This window comes from Prionailurus viverrinus, chromosome C1, assembly GCF_022837055.1.
Source record: "Prionailurus viverrinus isolate Anna chromosome C1, UM_Priviv_1.0, whole genome shotgun sequence".
NCBI lineage: Eukaryota > Metazoa > Chordata > Mammalia > Carnivora > Felidae > Prionailurus > Prionailurus viverrinus.
This window is the reverse complement of record NC_062568.1, coordinates 57,572,197-57,590,769: the sequence shown is the minus strand read 5'-3', so window position 1 is coordinate 57,590,769 and position 18,573 is coordinate 57,572,197. Positions and strand designations below refer to the sequence as shown.

General features: G+C 41.3%; 1 non-coding gene across 1 annotated transcript; it reads left to right on the top strand.

Moving 5' to 3' along the window:
• The first annotated feature begins 464 nt into the window (after positions 1-464).
• On the top strand, positions 465-571 carry LOC125174216 (U6 spliceosomal RNA). The gene has a single exon (XR_007155339.1). It is a non-coding gene; the product is annotated as a U6 spliceosomal RNA (small nuclear RNA).
• The last annotated feature ends 18,002 nt before the right edge of the window (positions 572-18,573 follow it).

The following is an 18,573-nucleotide window of genomic DNA, read 5'->3' as shown; positions in this document are numbered from 1 at the left end:
GCCTGCTTGGGATTTGTGTCTCCTTCTCTCGATGCCCCTCCCCCACTCACACATGCGTGCACACGTGTGCGGGCGCTCTCTCTCTCTCTCTCTCTCAAAAGCAAATAAACATTAAAAAAAATTTTTTTAACAGGGATGGGTGTTCTGAGAATTTACCAGATCCAAACTAAATATTCATTTAATCAGGAAACATTTAGCATATTCTTACTATGCGTAGAACATGCAACAAAGTGCCATGGGTATGGCAAAGACTCAGCCTTACGACTTAGCTTAGAACACTCTTCCACATTTATATAACATGTGTCCCAAAATGAATTTCATATATTATTCATTCAGTGTATTTGTCCATTCATTCTTGTATTCATCCATTCAGTGAATCTTGATCAAACACTTCCTGTGTGCCAAGCACTGTTCTAGGCCTTGGGATGCACCAATAAGCCAATAGATAGAAACAGACAAAAAGCATGCTCACTTTGGCAGCATGTACACTAAAACTAAAACAATACACAGAAAATTGGTGCGGTCCCTGCACAAGGATGACACGCAAATTTGTAAAACAGCCCATGTTAAAAAACAAAACAAAAACAGACAAAAAGCTCTGCCCCTTTGCTCCCATGGAGCTTTATTTAGGTTGAGGGACAGCCAATAAGCAAGCAGCACAATAAATAAGTCAACTACATAGTGTGTCTGGAGTGACCAAACATTCTGGTGTTTGTTCAAGATAGTCTCAGATTATATATATTGTTCTGTCCCCACCCCATTCCAGTTAACGCTCCCTTTCACCTTCAAAAGTGTTCCATTTGGCCAATGAATTGGTCACTCTAAGTATGTTTGAAGATGATACATGGAGAATAGGGAGAGCAGAGAATGGATTGCAGGTTAACAAGGTGGTCAGGGTGGGTCCTATGGAACCAGGAACATTTGAGCTAAGATTTGAACAGTATGAGAGTTGGTCAAGAGCATATGATTTTAAAAGTCTGTATCCTTATTATAAAACATTGAACTAATATACTTTTTCATGCTTTTCTTCAGCCTATATAAGCTTTTTTTTTAATTTTTTTTTAACATTTATTTTTTTTTTTAAAGGTTTTTTTTTTTTTTTCAACGTTTATTTATTTTTGGGACAGAGAGAGACAGAGCATGAATGGGGAAGGGGCAGCGAGAGAGGGAGACACAGAATCAGAAGCAGGCTCCAGGCTCCGAGCCATCAGCCCAGAGCCCGACCGCGGGGCTCGAACTCACGGACCGCGAGATCGTGACCTGGCTGAAGTCGGACGCTTAACCGACTGCGCCACCCAGGCGCCCCAACATTTATTTATTTTTGAGACAGAGAGAGACAGAGCATGAACAGGGGAGGGGCAGAGAGAGAGGGAGACACAGAATCTGAAACAGGCTCCAGGCTCTGAGCGGTCAGCACAGAGCCCAGCCTATGTAAGCTTTTAAAACATAAATGGTGTTATATTGCTCGTAGTATATGGCATCTTTGAATCACTAACTTATCCTGGCCAGTTCCACATCAGCGTATACACACAGTAGTCCACTGTGTACTCATACTGCTTTCCCACTGCTGCAAGACTCTCCATCTAAATTGATTCTGCTCTAGTGAAAGAAGGGAGTGGCAGATTTGGGGGAGGGACCGAGAAAAGGAGGCCAGGGATTAAGCCTTTCTTGGTAATCAAATCTATGCTAAGTCTCCATGCTTCTTTCAGGCTACAGCAAGTTTCTAGAGTAAAAATATACAGAGATAGCAAGGGTAACCACAAAGCAAGCAAAGCAGATTAGGAATGCTTTAAGAATATTTCTCCAATGTAGAAATTGATCGTCTCAACAGAAGGGAAATCAGTTAGTGAATTCAGTTGAGAGATTTCATTGAAATAATATGAAAGCACTTGGTTCAGTTCCCTTCTTCACTGGGGTCCATTCCTTTCCCTCTGCAAATGGGAAAGAGGGGGGTAGGTGTCACTGATGAGAAGGGTTAATTTCAATTTTTTTCTCCTTCCTGACCCCACCCCCACCCCCATCTGAAGACTGGAGCCATCCTGATGACACAACAAGCTAAGGGTATCTATTCTTAGGGATAAAAGCCTGGGAACGAGGTCATGATTTATGATAGAAACACTTCTCCCTGACCAGCATATTGTAAGCTCCAGTTGATCAAGTTATGTCATTACAAGTTAAGTGGGCAATTAATTTCTTTGAGAGATACTAATTTGACAATGACAGTACATTTTATGTACAATCTGTCACCAGGCACTAGTTTGGTAAAGAGGCCATATCACTAAGGCATGTATAGAACTAGACTCGGAATATTATAGCAATTGATTCTTCTCTTTGATGATTTATTATTATTGTAAAAACATATAGGCTGGTACTTGGTGTTCAGGACTTTAAAACAATCAGACTGAAAAGTGAAAAAATAATCCATCATATGAACATTGTAGTGTATTATACAGATGTAGTCATCATCTGGCTTTTTCCAAATAGTATAAACGTGGGGGCACCTGGGTGGCTCAGTCAGTTAAGGGTCCACCTTAGGCTCAGGTCATGATCTCACCGTTAGTGAGTTCGAAACCCGCGTTAGGCTCTGTGCTAATAGCTCAGAGCCTGGATCCTGCTTCAAGTTCTGTGTCTCCCTCTCTCTCTGCCACTCCTCTATTCGTGCTTTCTCTCTTTGTGTCCTTCTCTCTCTCTCACTCAAAAATAAATAAACATTAAAAAACAAAAACAAAAACCAAATAGTTTCAACGTGTTCCCCAAGTCTCAGGAGGACAGAGGTCCAAGGCTGGAGCCCTCTATTTGTCAGCCTTGTGTTTGGGGTAGGTAGACACAGACCAATATATAACTCATAGAAAGAGGAGGGGAAAGCATTTAATAAATAGGATAAATCCTTGTTAAATTAAATTTTTCTAATTTAGACAGCGTATATAGGACTTTCCGTGGTTCAAATAAAATTCCCTCTGAATTGTCAGAGTCTTAATTCATGAATAAGAAGAATCTGACTAACTTTAGTAGCTTTTCCAAATTAAGAGTTCAGGGAAATACGACGTGCACTCAGAGCGTGAGTGCAGCAAGCAATTCATTCTCATAAAGCAGTGTGCTTGTAGTTTGTAATAGAAGTCTGCCATGAACTACAGTGCTTTCAGTAATGACTTCGTTTGCTTACTAGAGTCTGTTTTATATCAGATGGTACTTTATGTTGAATAAAGTATGCTTTTCTTGAAAATTTCTATAATTTAGGCCTCATACCAGCCAGACTGTCTACAGTGCACCCATACCCCATTCTAAACTAATGAAATTTGCCGGCACGAGCACCATCATACAAAGCAATGTAAAATAACACGAGTGTGTTAGCGTGCAGATCGCAAACTAAAACCACGTGGGAAATTTTGGGAAAAAACAGAATCGGTGTCTGTCCCTAATTCCTCATAGAAAATGTCCTTCCCTTTGAACCTTTCTCTGTTATTAGACAAGAAGAGAAAGATCAGGTGAAAGTGACGAGAAATAAGAACAGACAAAGCTAGGATGAAAAAAAGTTTGCCAACCACCTGCCAGATGGGAAAATCCTTACAGCTCATGAGCATCTGAATTGCCCAAGGTTTTTTACAGAGAAACATACAGTCTACATTGAAGATAAATTGCCCGAGTCTCAGACTCAAAAAATTTCTAAGATCCACCTAATGCTCTAAAAAAAAAAAAAAAAAGTAGGAATACATACATCTCTATTTTTACTTCATAATCTGAGCTAGAGAAGATTTACTGCAGCATTATTATCCAGGCCTCATTACCTCATAGTTAATTAGCTAACATTTGTAAAATGCTTTGAAGATGAAAAGCATCATATAAATGCTAAGAATTATTAACTAATATGAGAGGAAAATCATAAAATAGATACATTGTTAACATTAATTTGTATTTTATCTTTTCTTATTATCTACTCCCTCGCATTTGACATTTGGGGCTGAACTATATATAAAGGCTGAGGGAGTTGCCCGGTTTGTTACAGCTCTGAACCACAGCATTAAACCAGCTCCAAATGAATACTTGCCAAAACATGAGTGCTCAAGTAAAAATAAGTTAACTGTCCAGAGAGACCCCCGCTTATACTAAAGAGTTAACTAGTTAAACAATCCGTCCCCTCCAGCAGTTAAAAGGAAAGGTGTATTAATTCAGAAGCAATGAATAAACATTTCTGCTTTATTCAAAACAATGCAAAATGTACGAATGAACAGTAAGATCTGCCAGACCGTTTTGTGGGAAACATATGATTCTACTTTGCGCCCAGGCTGCAGTCGCAGAGACTGCTGCTGAATAGCTTAGTACGGTATATTATGTGGTGTTGACTGTTCCCTACATGTTGCTGTCATCAAAGCGAGTTCAACTTTTCTTGAGGCTACAGTTCCACTCCCTGTCATCTCACCTCCTCCTTCCCCAATTCTCGGTGGACAGAAGGACAGACAGAAGCAAACCTGCCTTAGGAAGTCTTTGGCAGCCTGCCAGGGCCTCATCGACAAGGAAGAAAGAGATAGCGTCAAATATTCTTAAAATATGTTGTACCATGAAAGCTTTCAGTAAAACAGGAAATAATAGATCAAGTACATTCAAAGTATTTGCAAACTGTTTAATTGGGTAAAGGCAAGTCAAACTCTTCTCATCACAGCAACGACGTTATCGTAAAGCCCTCTTCAGTGATACTAAAGTTAATCCCAAATCCTGTTACAGGAAACTCATCCTTATTAAAGTAACATTAAGTGCTCCTTTTTTATTGATCTTCCCCTTCAGCTTAATGATAGAAACTTACTGATGTTTTAATAATAACCTCACAGGCTTTATCTATCTCATTTTACTTTGCCTTGGTACTAAAAGATGCGGTGGAAACTAACTTAGCATAAACATTTTGCAGACGTCTTTAAAGGACAGGGGGAGGTTAAGAAAAAAAAGATTCAATTGAGCTGAGTGTTAACAAAGATGGCTGAAAAACTAAAAGATAAAAGGGAGGCTCCAGTGTGAACATCAAAGAATTGTTAATGACAAGAAATACCATTAGGGTTAGCATCTCTTTTGTTTCAACCCTTTCACACCTGCAGTGTGTCCTGAGCTAAGCCTTTGTTCCAAAATCTGAATTACCTCCATTAGCATTTATAGAAAAATGGTTGCAAAACAACGGAAACATACTTTTGGCTCTATCCTTTTGCTTGAAAAGTCAGAAATTAGTTAGGGATCTGTGGGTTTCCTCCGAGTTGCTGGGTGTAACTATACAAGACTATAGAGGTGTAAGGTAATGGGTTGCAAATAAGCTTGCTTGAAATGTGAGAATAGCTTTGTACCTAAAAAAGAGAGGTAATAGAAACAACATGGAGAGGCTACATAAGCAGCTCAGGCATTAGCAATAGCAAAATCAGAGCGTGAAATTCAGATTAGCCCTCCCCAGGCTGTGAGAGGAAGGGGGTATTGCAAGACTTGGCATGGCTAAAGGTGTAACCTGTTTTATTTGGCCCCTGAAAAATTTTAACAGATGGTGGGACCAGCTGTCTTTTTCAGCCATTTAATAAACTCTTCGGTGGTAACAGTTTGGAAAGTGGGGGTTTTTCGTTTTAGGCCAGAGGAGAAAATAAAGAAATCTGTCCCAAATTGTCTTTGCCAAGTAGTAAAGCCTGGAAACCTTCTGAAAAGTTAAAGGGGAAAAATCTAATCAACTGTATTATCATCATTGTATCTTTTAAGGGGACAGCAACAAAAACAAATTCCTCTCTGCCAAATTAGATGACTAACTACTGGCGAAGTGTATTTTGTATTGGTGCCTTGTCTGTGATTGTGTCCTTATCTGGGATTTTAATTTTGATGCTTCAAAAAGGGATGCCCGGTTATCGTGTTTAAGGCTCATTGACAAATTAGCAGCACTTTAAGGCACCTATCCACAGCTACAAAAAGAAGCAAACTAAACATTTATTGGAAGTTAGTGCACATAGACAGTAAATACTTTGTCATCATGAATGAAGGAGCAAATTCCTTCCAACTTACATAATTAGTCTAAAATGGCATACAACCCTCCTAAATCATGTCATGTAAATTACAGAGCCCAGCTCGAGACCTTGGGGAATGGGGGGAAAATGTTCATGTCAAGTTATTTTCAGGATAAGACTTAAGATGATTCTGCTTTTGTGCCTAAAATATTTTGTAAAATTGGCATTTTCCCTGCCAGTTAGTTACACAGCAACTCTCATTTAGGAGAGAGAGTGCTTATTTACAAAACTTCTCCCCTGATTGGCCACAAACACAACCCTTTTTACAAATTTCAGCAATTCCCAGCTGAGCAACAGCCATTTCCATTTGACAAAGCTTTATTCTGTCCACAGGCCTATTATAGATCCTAGAGTGTTTGTCTTAAACAAACAAATTAAACAATAAAATATAAACTCTTTTTAAATTAGGAGACATTAGGGACACCTGTTTAGATGCCTAAAGCAGATGCAGTTCTCATTATATTTAGTTAATTTTGCTTAGCTTCAGCTTGGTTGTTTTGGGGACTGCTTGCTGGTGATGTGTATCTTCTAAACAGAAAAGTATAGGTGATGGAGAAAGTAATAATAAGTAATTCTGCTTGGAATAAGTTAGCTCAGTCATCTAGAATAAGTCCAGTTATCAAGCTAGTCCCCAAAATTAAGAGTGCCACTTCTAATTTCCCAATTGCCATAATTTGTGAAATGCCTCAGATAAATTATACTTCGTTTGGGGTTTGCGGGTAATTCCTCTAGACTGTAACACCAGACCACCATTCATTCAACACATTTTTAATGAGCACCTACTATGGGCCACACACTGTGCCAGGAACTGTAGATACTGAGGTGCACAAGATAGACCAGATCCAGTGCTCTGAGAGCTTGTATAACCTCACAACTTCTTCACTGTATAAAAGGAAAAATGCTGTAAACATAAAGCCCTCCACCTCAGAATGTTTAGGCTTGGTCTATCCAACTAAAAAAAAAAAAAAAAAAAAACCTAAATGATGCAGATGAGTCTGATGATTAAATGTAGGAGAGGAGGAACTTGCCCTTCACTTTCAGTGGAAAGCCCCTGAGGAAGAGAGAGAGAAGCAATTGCAAGTCGTTTCAGGCAACCTTTAGCATGCTTCTGGCTTTTCACTGCATCATTTTTCTTTTCCAGTCACTGGTTTAACCCCTCACCTCACCAAAGGGTGATCTTCCAGAAAGCCGATGTATTATCCTTATACATTAGAGTGCTTTTCTAAATTATTGGGATTAAACAGTTTCAAATGGGGAAAAAATAAAGAAATGGAGCTTTTACCTTATAGAAAGAGAAGCATTAACACCATCTGCAAACTAGGTTGATCTCATGACTAGAAGGTGGATCCTGTCAACTAATTCCAGTACCTACGTCCAAAACTTTAACACCTTTATTTCTGTCTTGTGAGCCACCTACAGGTACGAAAGTCAATTTAAATACTGTCACCAAGTCATCAGATTCTCCAGAATGTAGAAAAGTAGTTTACCGTAAATAAAAGAATGAACAAATTCATGGATTTTACATGTGCAGGAAAATTCATCTGTTTCTCTATAGGGTATTAAACTTTATTTTTCTTCCAATAGTGTCAGATCAACAAGTGATAGGGGACTAGTGAACATTATGGGATTTGGGACGAGTTGCCATTTTCAATGTCTTCAGGTTGACCAAGTGAGGATCCATGTCTGTAGCTGAGTCAAACATCCGGAGTTGCTGCCTGGGTCATGGTCTTAGACCCTCACTGCCATGGCTGACCATGTCACCTTCACAGCCGCCAGGCAGAGCCCCAGCAGTGACGGTGGCCCAAGCAGTGATCCACGGAGTGGCCCATGGGAAAGGGAGCACCTATATCCTGGGAATAATCTTAGTGGCACTCAAGTAGCAGTTGTAATAAAATAATTCCTCATATTTATGCTGCTTCCTTAATGTTTTACGTTTTCCCATGAATAAATGCTATAGCTGACATCTTTTTTCTCTCTCTCTTTTTTTTTTTTTTTTTTTTTTTTAGTTCTCTCACTCCTGAGATAGTGGACCATAACATTCCTAGCAAACACAAAAGCAAAAGTTTCTTCTAATGAAAAACTAGGAATGATGAAAAATGAAGCCCATTAAAAGATAATAAATAAATAAATAGTGACCTATACATTTTCTTTGGACTGTCAAGAAATGTCATTAATTTCAGAATTCTCCAAATATCCAGGAAACTCTGAAATTAAAAACAACAACAAAAACAACAATAATAATTAAAAAAAAAAAAAAAACAGTGCAAGAACCCTCTATGTTTATAGAAGGCATTTTCTAATAGGAAAAATTCTTAAATTGTATAATCAGTAACAGTTAAATTCTTAACATTTAAAGGAATAGTTTAACAAATTAGTGAACAAATTAGAAGTGCATGCAAAAACTAAATTATTTCCAGTTTAATTGCTACAATTAACATAATTACAAACATTCAAAAGGGATGGACTACTTGACTGATAAATATAACCGAATGGTTTTCAGAATGTTTTAAGTCAAGAGCCTTTCCTTCTTGTGAAGTCACAAAAGTCTGTGAAACACAGAAGGAGCGCCTTGTCTCCCCCTCTTCTGGCTCCAAACCCACACACCCTATGCACCTCTGTTGAACAGCTAGGCCTTTAGGCAAGTTGAAACTTCTTTCCACCTACTCTTGCAGAAGACCCATTTATAAAACAGGATACCGATTTCTGGTCGGTAGGAAAACCTACTGAGCAAACTCTAAGAGGATCAAGATGGCTCTGGAGGATGAAATCAATGAGCTAGAAAAGCAGTAAGCACATTTCTCAAAGTCCGGGCTGAGAACTACCTGTGTTACAACCATGGCCGGCCAGACAAGGTGTGCATAGAGCCCCAACCTTTGCTGATCAGAGTCTGCACCGGCTCCCCCACCCACCCCCTGCCCAGGGATATGTTTTCCTAGAAAGCAGGCCACTTGTGTCCACTGGCAGAGCAACCGTCTTCTTATGACTGACAAATACTTCATCCTTCAAGATTGTTTCCAACTTTCTGCCTTGGTGACCATGATCCTCTGACCTTACAACATTGTCGCTGGGCAGGCAAAACACCACTAATCATCCTGTGGTAGTCACATGTTCACATGAGCTGGGAGAAACAGGTTTCATCAGCCATATGTGCAAATAATTTCTTGGTAGTTTGAGAGACTTTCAAAGATGTAATAATCTCATACATGATCATGTCATTTCAATTTCAGAGGGAGGTATTTTCTTACCGTGTCACTCATTTTGACTATACACTCTACTTGGGTTCTGAAAGTCTCTATATATTAATAAAAATCAATACACTAAAATTGAACTCCTAATAGAAAACAAGAGCAAGATCCCTCAAAACTCCTTTCCTTCTGGCATTCTCTTTTCTTTGACTAAAATAAAAACTGCTAAAGAAAAGGTAAATTCCGGGGCACTGCTTTTTTATTTCATTTCTGACAGAAGAATTCAGATCCTAAAACTTTGCATTAATTATATTATTCTTTTGATAATAAAAAAAGATGCCTCTCATTCTTTGAAACAGTTGTGGCCGGAAGGATGGAAGGATAATGTGAATATGACAGTATCTATGAAAGTTACCGGACTGACTACTCTGGGGACCAGAACTTGAGATTTCTCTGCAAAGCAGAGCCCAGAGAACAGTGGAGGTTTTCACTGTGGTGGCCTAATCTCTGTCATTCAGCCTCAGCCCTGCCCTGCTGGGGCCACTGGCTCCACGGGGAAGAGCAGTTCTGTCTGTCTCCCCTCGACTTAATCCTTGCCTGTCTGCGGAGACCTCACCAAGGTTGCCAATTGTTAGGATGGCTCTGGGTTTCAAACACCTGTCCACCAGGAACTGGACTTATACCCCCAACTTCTTTCATGCGGCCACAAGACAGACATCAGATGGTAGCAACTTCTGGTGCCTCCTGAGCGGATTGGTTATGTGGTGTCCAACAGCTCCCTTCTATATATTTATCAGAGTGTAGAATTGTGAATGGAGGCTAAAATAGCAAACAAAGTCTTTTCCAGGAAGCCCTGCCAGCATCATTAGCAACATGGCTTTGGTTTTAACTGTATTTATTTATATGTTTAAAATTTTTAAGTTGACATTCATTTTATGCAATTTTCTAAGCCTTTTACATTTATGAACTGTCTTAATCATTGTAACCCTCTAAGGTAGGTACTGTTATTATCCCCAAGTTACAGATGAGAAAATGAAGCACAGAGAGGCTAAGTAAAGTATCCAAGGTCACAAAGTAGTGGGTGGCAGAGCTGGGATTCACACCCAGGGAGTCCAGCTCCAGAATCTGGCCTAAGGTATAACAGCAGTTATTTTCCTCATAAATGCAGGTGCTGAGAGGTTACTTGATTTACTCCAAGTCACCCCGCATGAATCTGCCTCTTCTAACTTGAAATCCCAGCCTTTTCTGCTCTGGTGGCCTTCATGATCCTTGTGCTGGTACTCCTGCCTGTGTCGCCCAGCCAGTCATGTTTAGTCCGAGGGCTTACCGTGTGACCGACCCAGATAGCCTTGAAGCTCCCAGCAGGGGAGTCAGTGACTAACTCAAGGCTCTGCCTTCTGCTCAGGCCTCCTCGGCCCCTCCCACCCTAAAGAAGGAGATCAGGACCTTCTCAGGGAACTGAGGGCTAAGTCCTTTCCTGCCACACAGGATAACAGAACCCTTGGTTCATTCATTTGTTCTTTCGTTCGCGTGTATTTAATGAGAACTGACTGACAAGCATGAGTCTAGGCCCTGGAGATTTGACGGTGAGCAAGACACATGCCCTGGAGACACCAAGGAGCCCACAGTGTTAGTACGATGGAGGCAGCCATGTTAAGAGGCGATTGCGATAGCCAACAGAAAGTCTATAAGGAAAAAAAAGAAAGTCTCCTAAGAGAGATGGGTAACTAGGGTGTTGTGGAGCTCAGCGGAGGGGCAGGAACCAGTGGGTGGCTCTCAGGAGGAAGTGCTGCCACTCTCACCTCACGTCAGCTCTCAGCATGAGCAAAAGGTCCACAGCAGGATATGGCTGTCCAAGTTCACCAAGGCTTGCCTGCAGAAGCTGAAGGGAGACGCTGTGACAGCCACTGAGTTTTAAGCCAGAACCTCATGTGACCTAAATGCAGTTCCTGGCAATAATACGCGCTACCATTTATTGAGCTATTAATATGTTCTGAGCCTCTTCGTGAAATATAGCTGAATTATATGTATCTTAATCAGATTTGGCTGCTGTCTCAGAATACCATGGACAGAGTGAAATTTATTTCTCACAGCTCTGGAGGCTGGGCAAGTCCAAGACCAAGGTGCCAACCAATTCTGTTCCTGGTGAGAACTCTCTTCTGCTTTGCAGAGGTTGCCATCTTGCTGGATCCTCACATGGCAGAGAGAAGGGGAGAGCAATTTCTCTGGTCTCTTCTTACAGGAGAATTAATTCCATCATGGAGGCTCCACCTTCACAGCCTTACCTAAATCTAGTTACTTCCTAATGGCCCCACTCCAAATACCATCATCACCTTGGGGATTAAGGCTTCAACATATGAATTGGAGGGAGGTACGCAAGCATTCAGGCTATAGCAATATTCATTGCATGCTCACAACACTACTATGAGGTTGGTGTTACTGCCCCATTTTATAGATGAGCTAGTGAGACAGAGGTCAAGCCATAAAGTGGTGGAGCCAGAGTATGAGCCCCGGGCAGTCTGACACCAGCACGCATGCACTTACTTACTCTTCTAGACTCCCTGCCACACAGGGAGCACAATGTCTCAGAGTATTTAAGAAATGTTTGAGACATCCGGTAGCCACTTTTTTACTTTCCCCTGGTCTGAGAGTTCCTGGTCCTGCTTCCCATTGGAATGACCGGAGAAGCTTTCTGAGAAATGTGCCCCAGAGAAATGCAAACCGTCTTCACAAAAACCTATACATGAATTTTATAGCGGCTTTACTTGTAATAACCAAATCCCGGAAACAACCAACATGTCATTCAAGAAGTGAATGGATAAATTCCGTTACGTCTGTGCAAGGGAACACAACTCAGCAATAAAAAGGAACAAACTACTGATACATGCAACAGCTTGAACGGCTCTTCAGGGCATTACACTAAGTGGGGAAAAAAAGTCAATACCAGAAGGTCACACACTGTACAATTCCACTTACGTAATATTCTCAAAATTACAAAATTAGAAAGGTGAAGAGAAGATTGGAGGCTGCCGGTGGTCGGGGTGGCCAGGCATGGGGACTAGGTGGGACTCTACGGATGGCAGGAAGGAGGTGTGCAATGATGAAATCGTTCCATATTTCTGTATGTTGATTGTTGTGGCCACACAAATCTACTCATGTGGCACAGTGACAAAGAACTACTCTCACACACTGTACCAGTGTGAATTTCCTGGGTTTATGTACTATAGGTAAATAATCGTTGGGAAAACTGGATGAAGGGTAATGGAGCATCTCTGTACTGTTTTTGCAACTTCCCGTTAATCTGTAACTATTTCAAAATAAAAGTTTTTTTGAAATGCCAATGACTGGGCCTCATAGATTCTGACTTAATTAGGCTGGGGTGGGACCTGGGTATCAATATGCTTGAAAAGCTCCCCCAGATGATTCTCACCTGCAGCCAGGGTTGAGCACCTCTAAGCCAGCGCGCCCGCAATCCTACAGTTGCCGGCATTCTTCAAGGTGAGGTATTGTCTTCTAGAGCCCCTAATAGAATATAAAAGGAAGCTTATGAGATCCCCTAGCTGTCACCTGACAGAGGACATGTCCCTGAGAGACCAGGACACCAGACAGTTCCTCATTAAGAGGAGAGGGAGGGAAGTTCTAAAGTGGAAGGAATGGGCAGCAAGCAGCAGCGTAAATCCCCAATTCGCTCGTCTGGCCGGGCTCCTTGCTGATGTTACCTCTGGAAGTCTGAGCCCAGATGCCCAGACAGATTGCTGGTCCTGCATTAAGAATTCCCTCCCCTCCTGGAGGCCCCAGTTACTAGGTCCGGTTTCAAGGCCTTGTCTATTGAATCTTTTACCATGGCCTCATAGGAAGGGTCGCTGAGTCCCAGGTGGCTAACACTGGTTTACCATGTGATAAACTGTCTCTGGGACAGATCTCGTACAGAAAGGTGCCACGCGGGTTTTCACCACCTCGCAACCCAACGTACGTTAACATTTTCAAAGGGGTTATTAGATTGGTATTGATTAAGTGCAGGTCAAGAAATCAAGCACTTATGCTTGGCAGCTGGCAGCTCAGGTTTCTGCTGAAAGTCTCCAAAACCTCCAAAAGAGTTTCAAATCAAGAAAGGAAATAGATATTGGGCGTCTGAAGCTCCCCAGTTTCCCTGGGACCACTAGCAAGATGGGAGCCACGTGTGCCCCCACATTAACACAGTGGCCACCCACGGAGCCTTCTGGGCAGCTGCAGGAATGAGCCCTGGAATGCATTTTCTGGTAGCTGCATCTGGGTAAGTGGCAGACTTCCTGGCTGCCTCTCTTTCTTTTTTATAGCCTCTTGGCCGTCTGTATTCATAGATGTTCTGGCAGCTGGGGACCCACCCTGGGGCAGATTCGGGGTCGAAGTCCTAATGAGCAACTTTGTTCTCTTAAACACTATTGTCATCCAACTCACCTATCACTGTGAATAATTTGCTAATTTTGGCCATAAAAACAAGTTCTTAGACAATCTCCAGTAATGTGTCTTTTTATGTCGATCCGGGAGTATTTTCCTGCCTCCTCTTTGTTTGATATGGAAATGAGCCTGATAGCTTTATAGCCAGCCAGGAGTTACAGCATGGCAGGGAAAGAAAATTGTGTCCACCATAAAGGTGGCTTCTGCTCTCTTCTGCAAGTCTTTGAAGAATTCGTTCTTAGAAAACAAAGACTCTCAAAATAAATGCACATCAAGTTACAGTTCCCAGAGGTGTGCTCGAATATATCCTGGGTATCCATAAAAACACATATTATGTAACATGTGTTGCCTGAAACCACTATTTATGAATCATCTGGGACAACGCTTCCTCGTGAAAGGAATTAACTGGGTTGAAAGGTAAAGTCTTCATAAGCTGCCTGAACTTCTGGGCCCACATTCCTATTGTTCTGGTCAAGGCAGATCAGCCTCCAAACACCCAGGCCTACAGCAACTGCAGGCAGATGACGCCAGGCAGAAGTACACAGGTGTCCCTACTCGGGGTTTCTCTGTTTGCGCCACAATTAATAGCACTCTTTCTAGAAATCCCAGCAACCCACCTGTTCTCCCCACTCCCAAGCAAGAAAGTCTGATAAAAATCACTTGCAACTGTTGAAGGTTGGTTGATTGTACTGTAATGGGCAGTGTGTCAATTAATGTGTTACCTAACTAGTTATTTGCAATCTAAGACTTAAAGCCTTTATTCTATTCTAAAGACCCATAACACAGATAGCCAGGTGTTGGGGACAGAGGGGGACAATAGAGGACTCCATGATTTTTCACTAAACTTAACTGATTGGAGGAGGTGGGCCTGAGGTCACCTTAATTTAGATGCTTTAGGGAAGCAGTATTTGCATTTATTCACTAGCCTCTTTTTTTTTTTAATGTTCATTTTGAAAGAGAGAGGGAGAGTGCTCATGCATGCAAAATCAGGGGGAGGGGCAGAGAGAGAGAGAGAGAGAGAGAGAAAGAGAGAGAATCCCAAGCAGGCTCCAGGCTCAGCACAGAGTCCTATATGGGCTGGAACTCTTGAATTGTGAGATCATGACCTGAGCCGAAATCAACAGTCGATGCTTTTCCAACCAAGCCACCCAGGTGCCCCATCACTACTCTTTTAAAGTCTGGCTCTTTCTCCTCTCTAGGCTCCCATCTGGTTCCTCCCCTTCCCTCCCCACAACCTCTGTTCTCCCTCCCTCCACTGCTACCCCTTCCTCCGGTTTCACTGCCCCGTCCCAATATCACCTCTCCCATCCCTTCCTCCTGCCCCAACCCCTTCCCTGCAACCCTGCCCCACATGCTCAGGGACACACTTTGTTTTCCAGCACAATTGATGCGATTTTCCCTTTACCTAATGCTGTTTTAAACCCCTTCACTTTTCTTTTAGAATGTCCTGAAATGCAGCCCACAATTCCTGTGGTGGACGGGGGAGGGGGTACTTACTTGTGCCACAATTGCCCAAGTTCTGTCCTAAGTTCTGTCCAGGTTTGCTCTGCTAACCTGCTGGGTGACCTTGCACAAGTCACTCCTCTAGGCCTTACTCAGATTTCACATCCATAAAATAGCAGATTGGATTTCAAGGCCTCTCTCTCTCTCTCTCTTTTTAAATGTTTATTTTTGAGAGAGAGAGAGAGATAGAGCATCAGCGGGGAAGGGGCAGAGAGAGAGGGAGACACAGAATCCAAATCAGGCTCCAGGCCCCAAGCTGTCAGCCCAGAGCCCAATTCAGGGCTTGAACCCATGAACCTCAAGTTGGTGACCTGAGCCAAAGTCAGATGCTTAACTGACTGAGCCACCTAGGTGCCCAAGGCCAGTCTCCTCCTGAGAATTTAATGATCTTATCTACCTTCAGATGCAAGTTTTCTTAAAAAAAAAAAAAGTTATTGCAAACTTTAGAAAGCAGGAAATTATGACACATGTTACAACACAGATGAAACTTGGGAACATTAAGCTAAGTGAAAGAAGCCAGTCACAAAAAGACCCATATATATATATTTTTAATGTTTATTTTTGAGACAGAGAGAGACAGAGCATGAATGGGCGAGGGTCAGAGAGAGAGGGAGACACAGAATCTGAAGCAGGCTCCAGGCTCCAAGCTGTCAGCACAGAGCCCAATGCGGGGCTCGAACTCACGGACCGTGAGATCATGACCTGAGCCGAAGTCGGATGCTTAACCGACTGAGCCACCCAGGCACCCCTAAAAAGACCCATATTGTATGATCCCACTTCTATGAAATATCTAGGATAAGCAAACGCGTAGAAACAAAAACTAGAATGGTGGTTGCTCAGGGCTAAAGAAATGGCCAGTTGTTTAAGGAGGTTTTTTTGCGAGATGAAAAAGTTCTGGAGATTGGTTGCACAACAGTGTGAATATACTTAACACTACTGAACTGTACACTTAGGAATGATTAAAACGGTAAATTTTGTGTGTTCTTGCCACAATTGAAACTTTAGAAAAAAAAAAAAACTTCTCAAATTCAATGTATCAAAAGAAAAAAAAAAAGCATTATTATTGTGTGTTGGAAACCAGAAAGAAAAGCAGAGGCAAAAAACAAAAACAAACAAACAAACAAACAAAAAAACAAAGAAAAAGAACAAAAACAAAAAACAACAAAACAAAAAACACACCAACAACAATCCCTTAATTCACAGGTGAAGAAAATGAGACCCAGAGAGTCAAGACCCTTTGCATGGGTGCCAGAGCTATGCCTGTGTGCATGTCAGGGGCTGGACTTCTTAACTATTTTGTAATCAAACTAGGAAAATTAAAGGACTCCATGTTTCCCTGCACTGGTTTTAGAAGAAAATGGTATTAACTTTTCATGAGAGCAGAGCTATATATATATATATATATATATATATATATATATATAAATAATTAGGTCAATAGTGAACATAATGCACAGGTATTTATATAGTTCTTTGTTTTAGATTTAAATTTAAGCCTTTAAGCCAGCATATTCTTAATTTCTTGAGGTCTAAAGAGTGATTACCATTATGGCAAATAACATGGAAAGTTATTAACACCCTCTCCCAGTGCTAGAATAGGGGAGTCCAGGGCACCACCCCCTTGGCAGAGGCTCCCTGGTAAAGACAAGGACAGCACCCTCACCCAGCAGGCAAGAGGGAAGGACACCCACTCTGGACCACACTGAGATGCCCCAGGCTGGGGTTTTGCTTTGCCTCTGCCCCAAACGCATCTCCCTAAAGTGCTTCATAGTAATGCTGAGACCTGAGGGCACCATTCTAAAATATGAAGAGAAATGAATGCTTTCTGCATCTTTAAAACCCACCTTACTAAACAAACATAAGATATTGTTATTATGGGTGAAATAATAATTATTCTAAAGGGATAGGTAAGTCAGGAGAGTGGCCCAAAGACATTCAAAAATCACTGAATCCAAAACCAGACAGCAATGTCCTAATTTTCAGCATCTATTTCAGAAATAGGTTTAAAAAAAACAAAACAAAAAAAAAAAAAAAACATTTGTTGCTGTCGAATAGAAGTAAAGTTATTGAGTAACTGAAAAAGTGCTTCTGGTAGAGTCCAGGTTTTGTATTTAAAATAGAATGTTTAGATTAAGTAAATATTAACCTCAAAAATGTCCCAAGTTTAGTAGGAGCTTCACTCTGTGGTTATGAGTGAAGGGAAATAATAAAAAACACTGTTGACATGAACACATAGTGCCTCGTATAAACATCATCAAAGCTTATCTCTTTTACAGGGCTCGTAGAGGCTATGTGTATGAACACAGGCGATCTACCCCATGCCTAATGACCGTGCTTCATTGTATAAGTAAAAAATTTAAATGGTTAGATTTAAAATTTCTCTCTCTCAAGACATTAGGATGGCTCAGTGGGTGGAGCATGGGACTTGATCTCCAGATTGTGAGTTTGAGCCCCACATTGGGTATAAAGATTACTTTAAAAAAAAATTCTCAGGGCGCCTGGGTGGCGCAGTCGGTTAAACGTCCGACTTCAGCCAGGTCACGATCTCGCGGTCCGTGAGTTCGAGCCCCGCGTCAGGCTCTGGGCTGATGGCTCAGAGCCTGGAGCCTGTTTCCAATTCTGTGTCTCCCTCTCTCTCTGCCCCTCCCCCGTTCATGCTCTGTCTCTCTCTGTCCCAAAAATAAATAATAAAAAAAAAGTTGAAAACAAAAATTAAAAAAAAAAAAATTCTCTCCACACACACACACACACACACACACTCACGATGAAATAGTCTTACCACACAGCATATAATTTTAGAGTTTCATTTTATGTATTTTATTTGTGTGAACTTAACGATTTGGGGACTGGTAATAACTTTTCCTTAAACTGAGTGGAATTTCATCAGTATGGTAATTGGCTATTCCCATATCCTCTTTGGCCAGAGAAGAGATAGTGAGAAGGAAATTCCTCATTGGATCAATGGTATGAGTTAAGATGTCATGAGGACTGGGCAAAAAATTGGCATAGTTTGAAACAAAATACATACACACACACACACACACACACACACACACACACACCACACACTATGCACTCCAAGATAATTAGATCCCTAGAACAGTTAGCTGCTGGAAAGAAATAGAAAAGCCTACACTGGTATACCCCTCCCAAGAGCCCCTCCTGCTGCCAAATCATTTATGATTTGAAAAAGAGCTTTTCAGGGAGATTATATATTGGTGAAGATATATGATTTGTGTTGTTGGTTGAATATTTTACTGGAAAAGATGCAAAGAGATCATTTAACCCTTAGTAGAGAGAGATTCATCGTTGCTTCCTTGCAACTCAGTAAATGTTTGAGCCACCTACTATATGTGGAGCAATGCATTAGAATAGTAGAAAACCAAGGTGCATTGTAATTTTATAGTAGTCGATTATATGATTTTCAA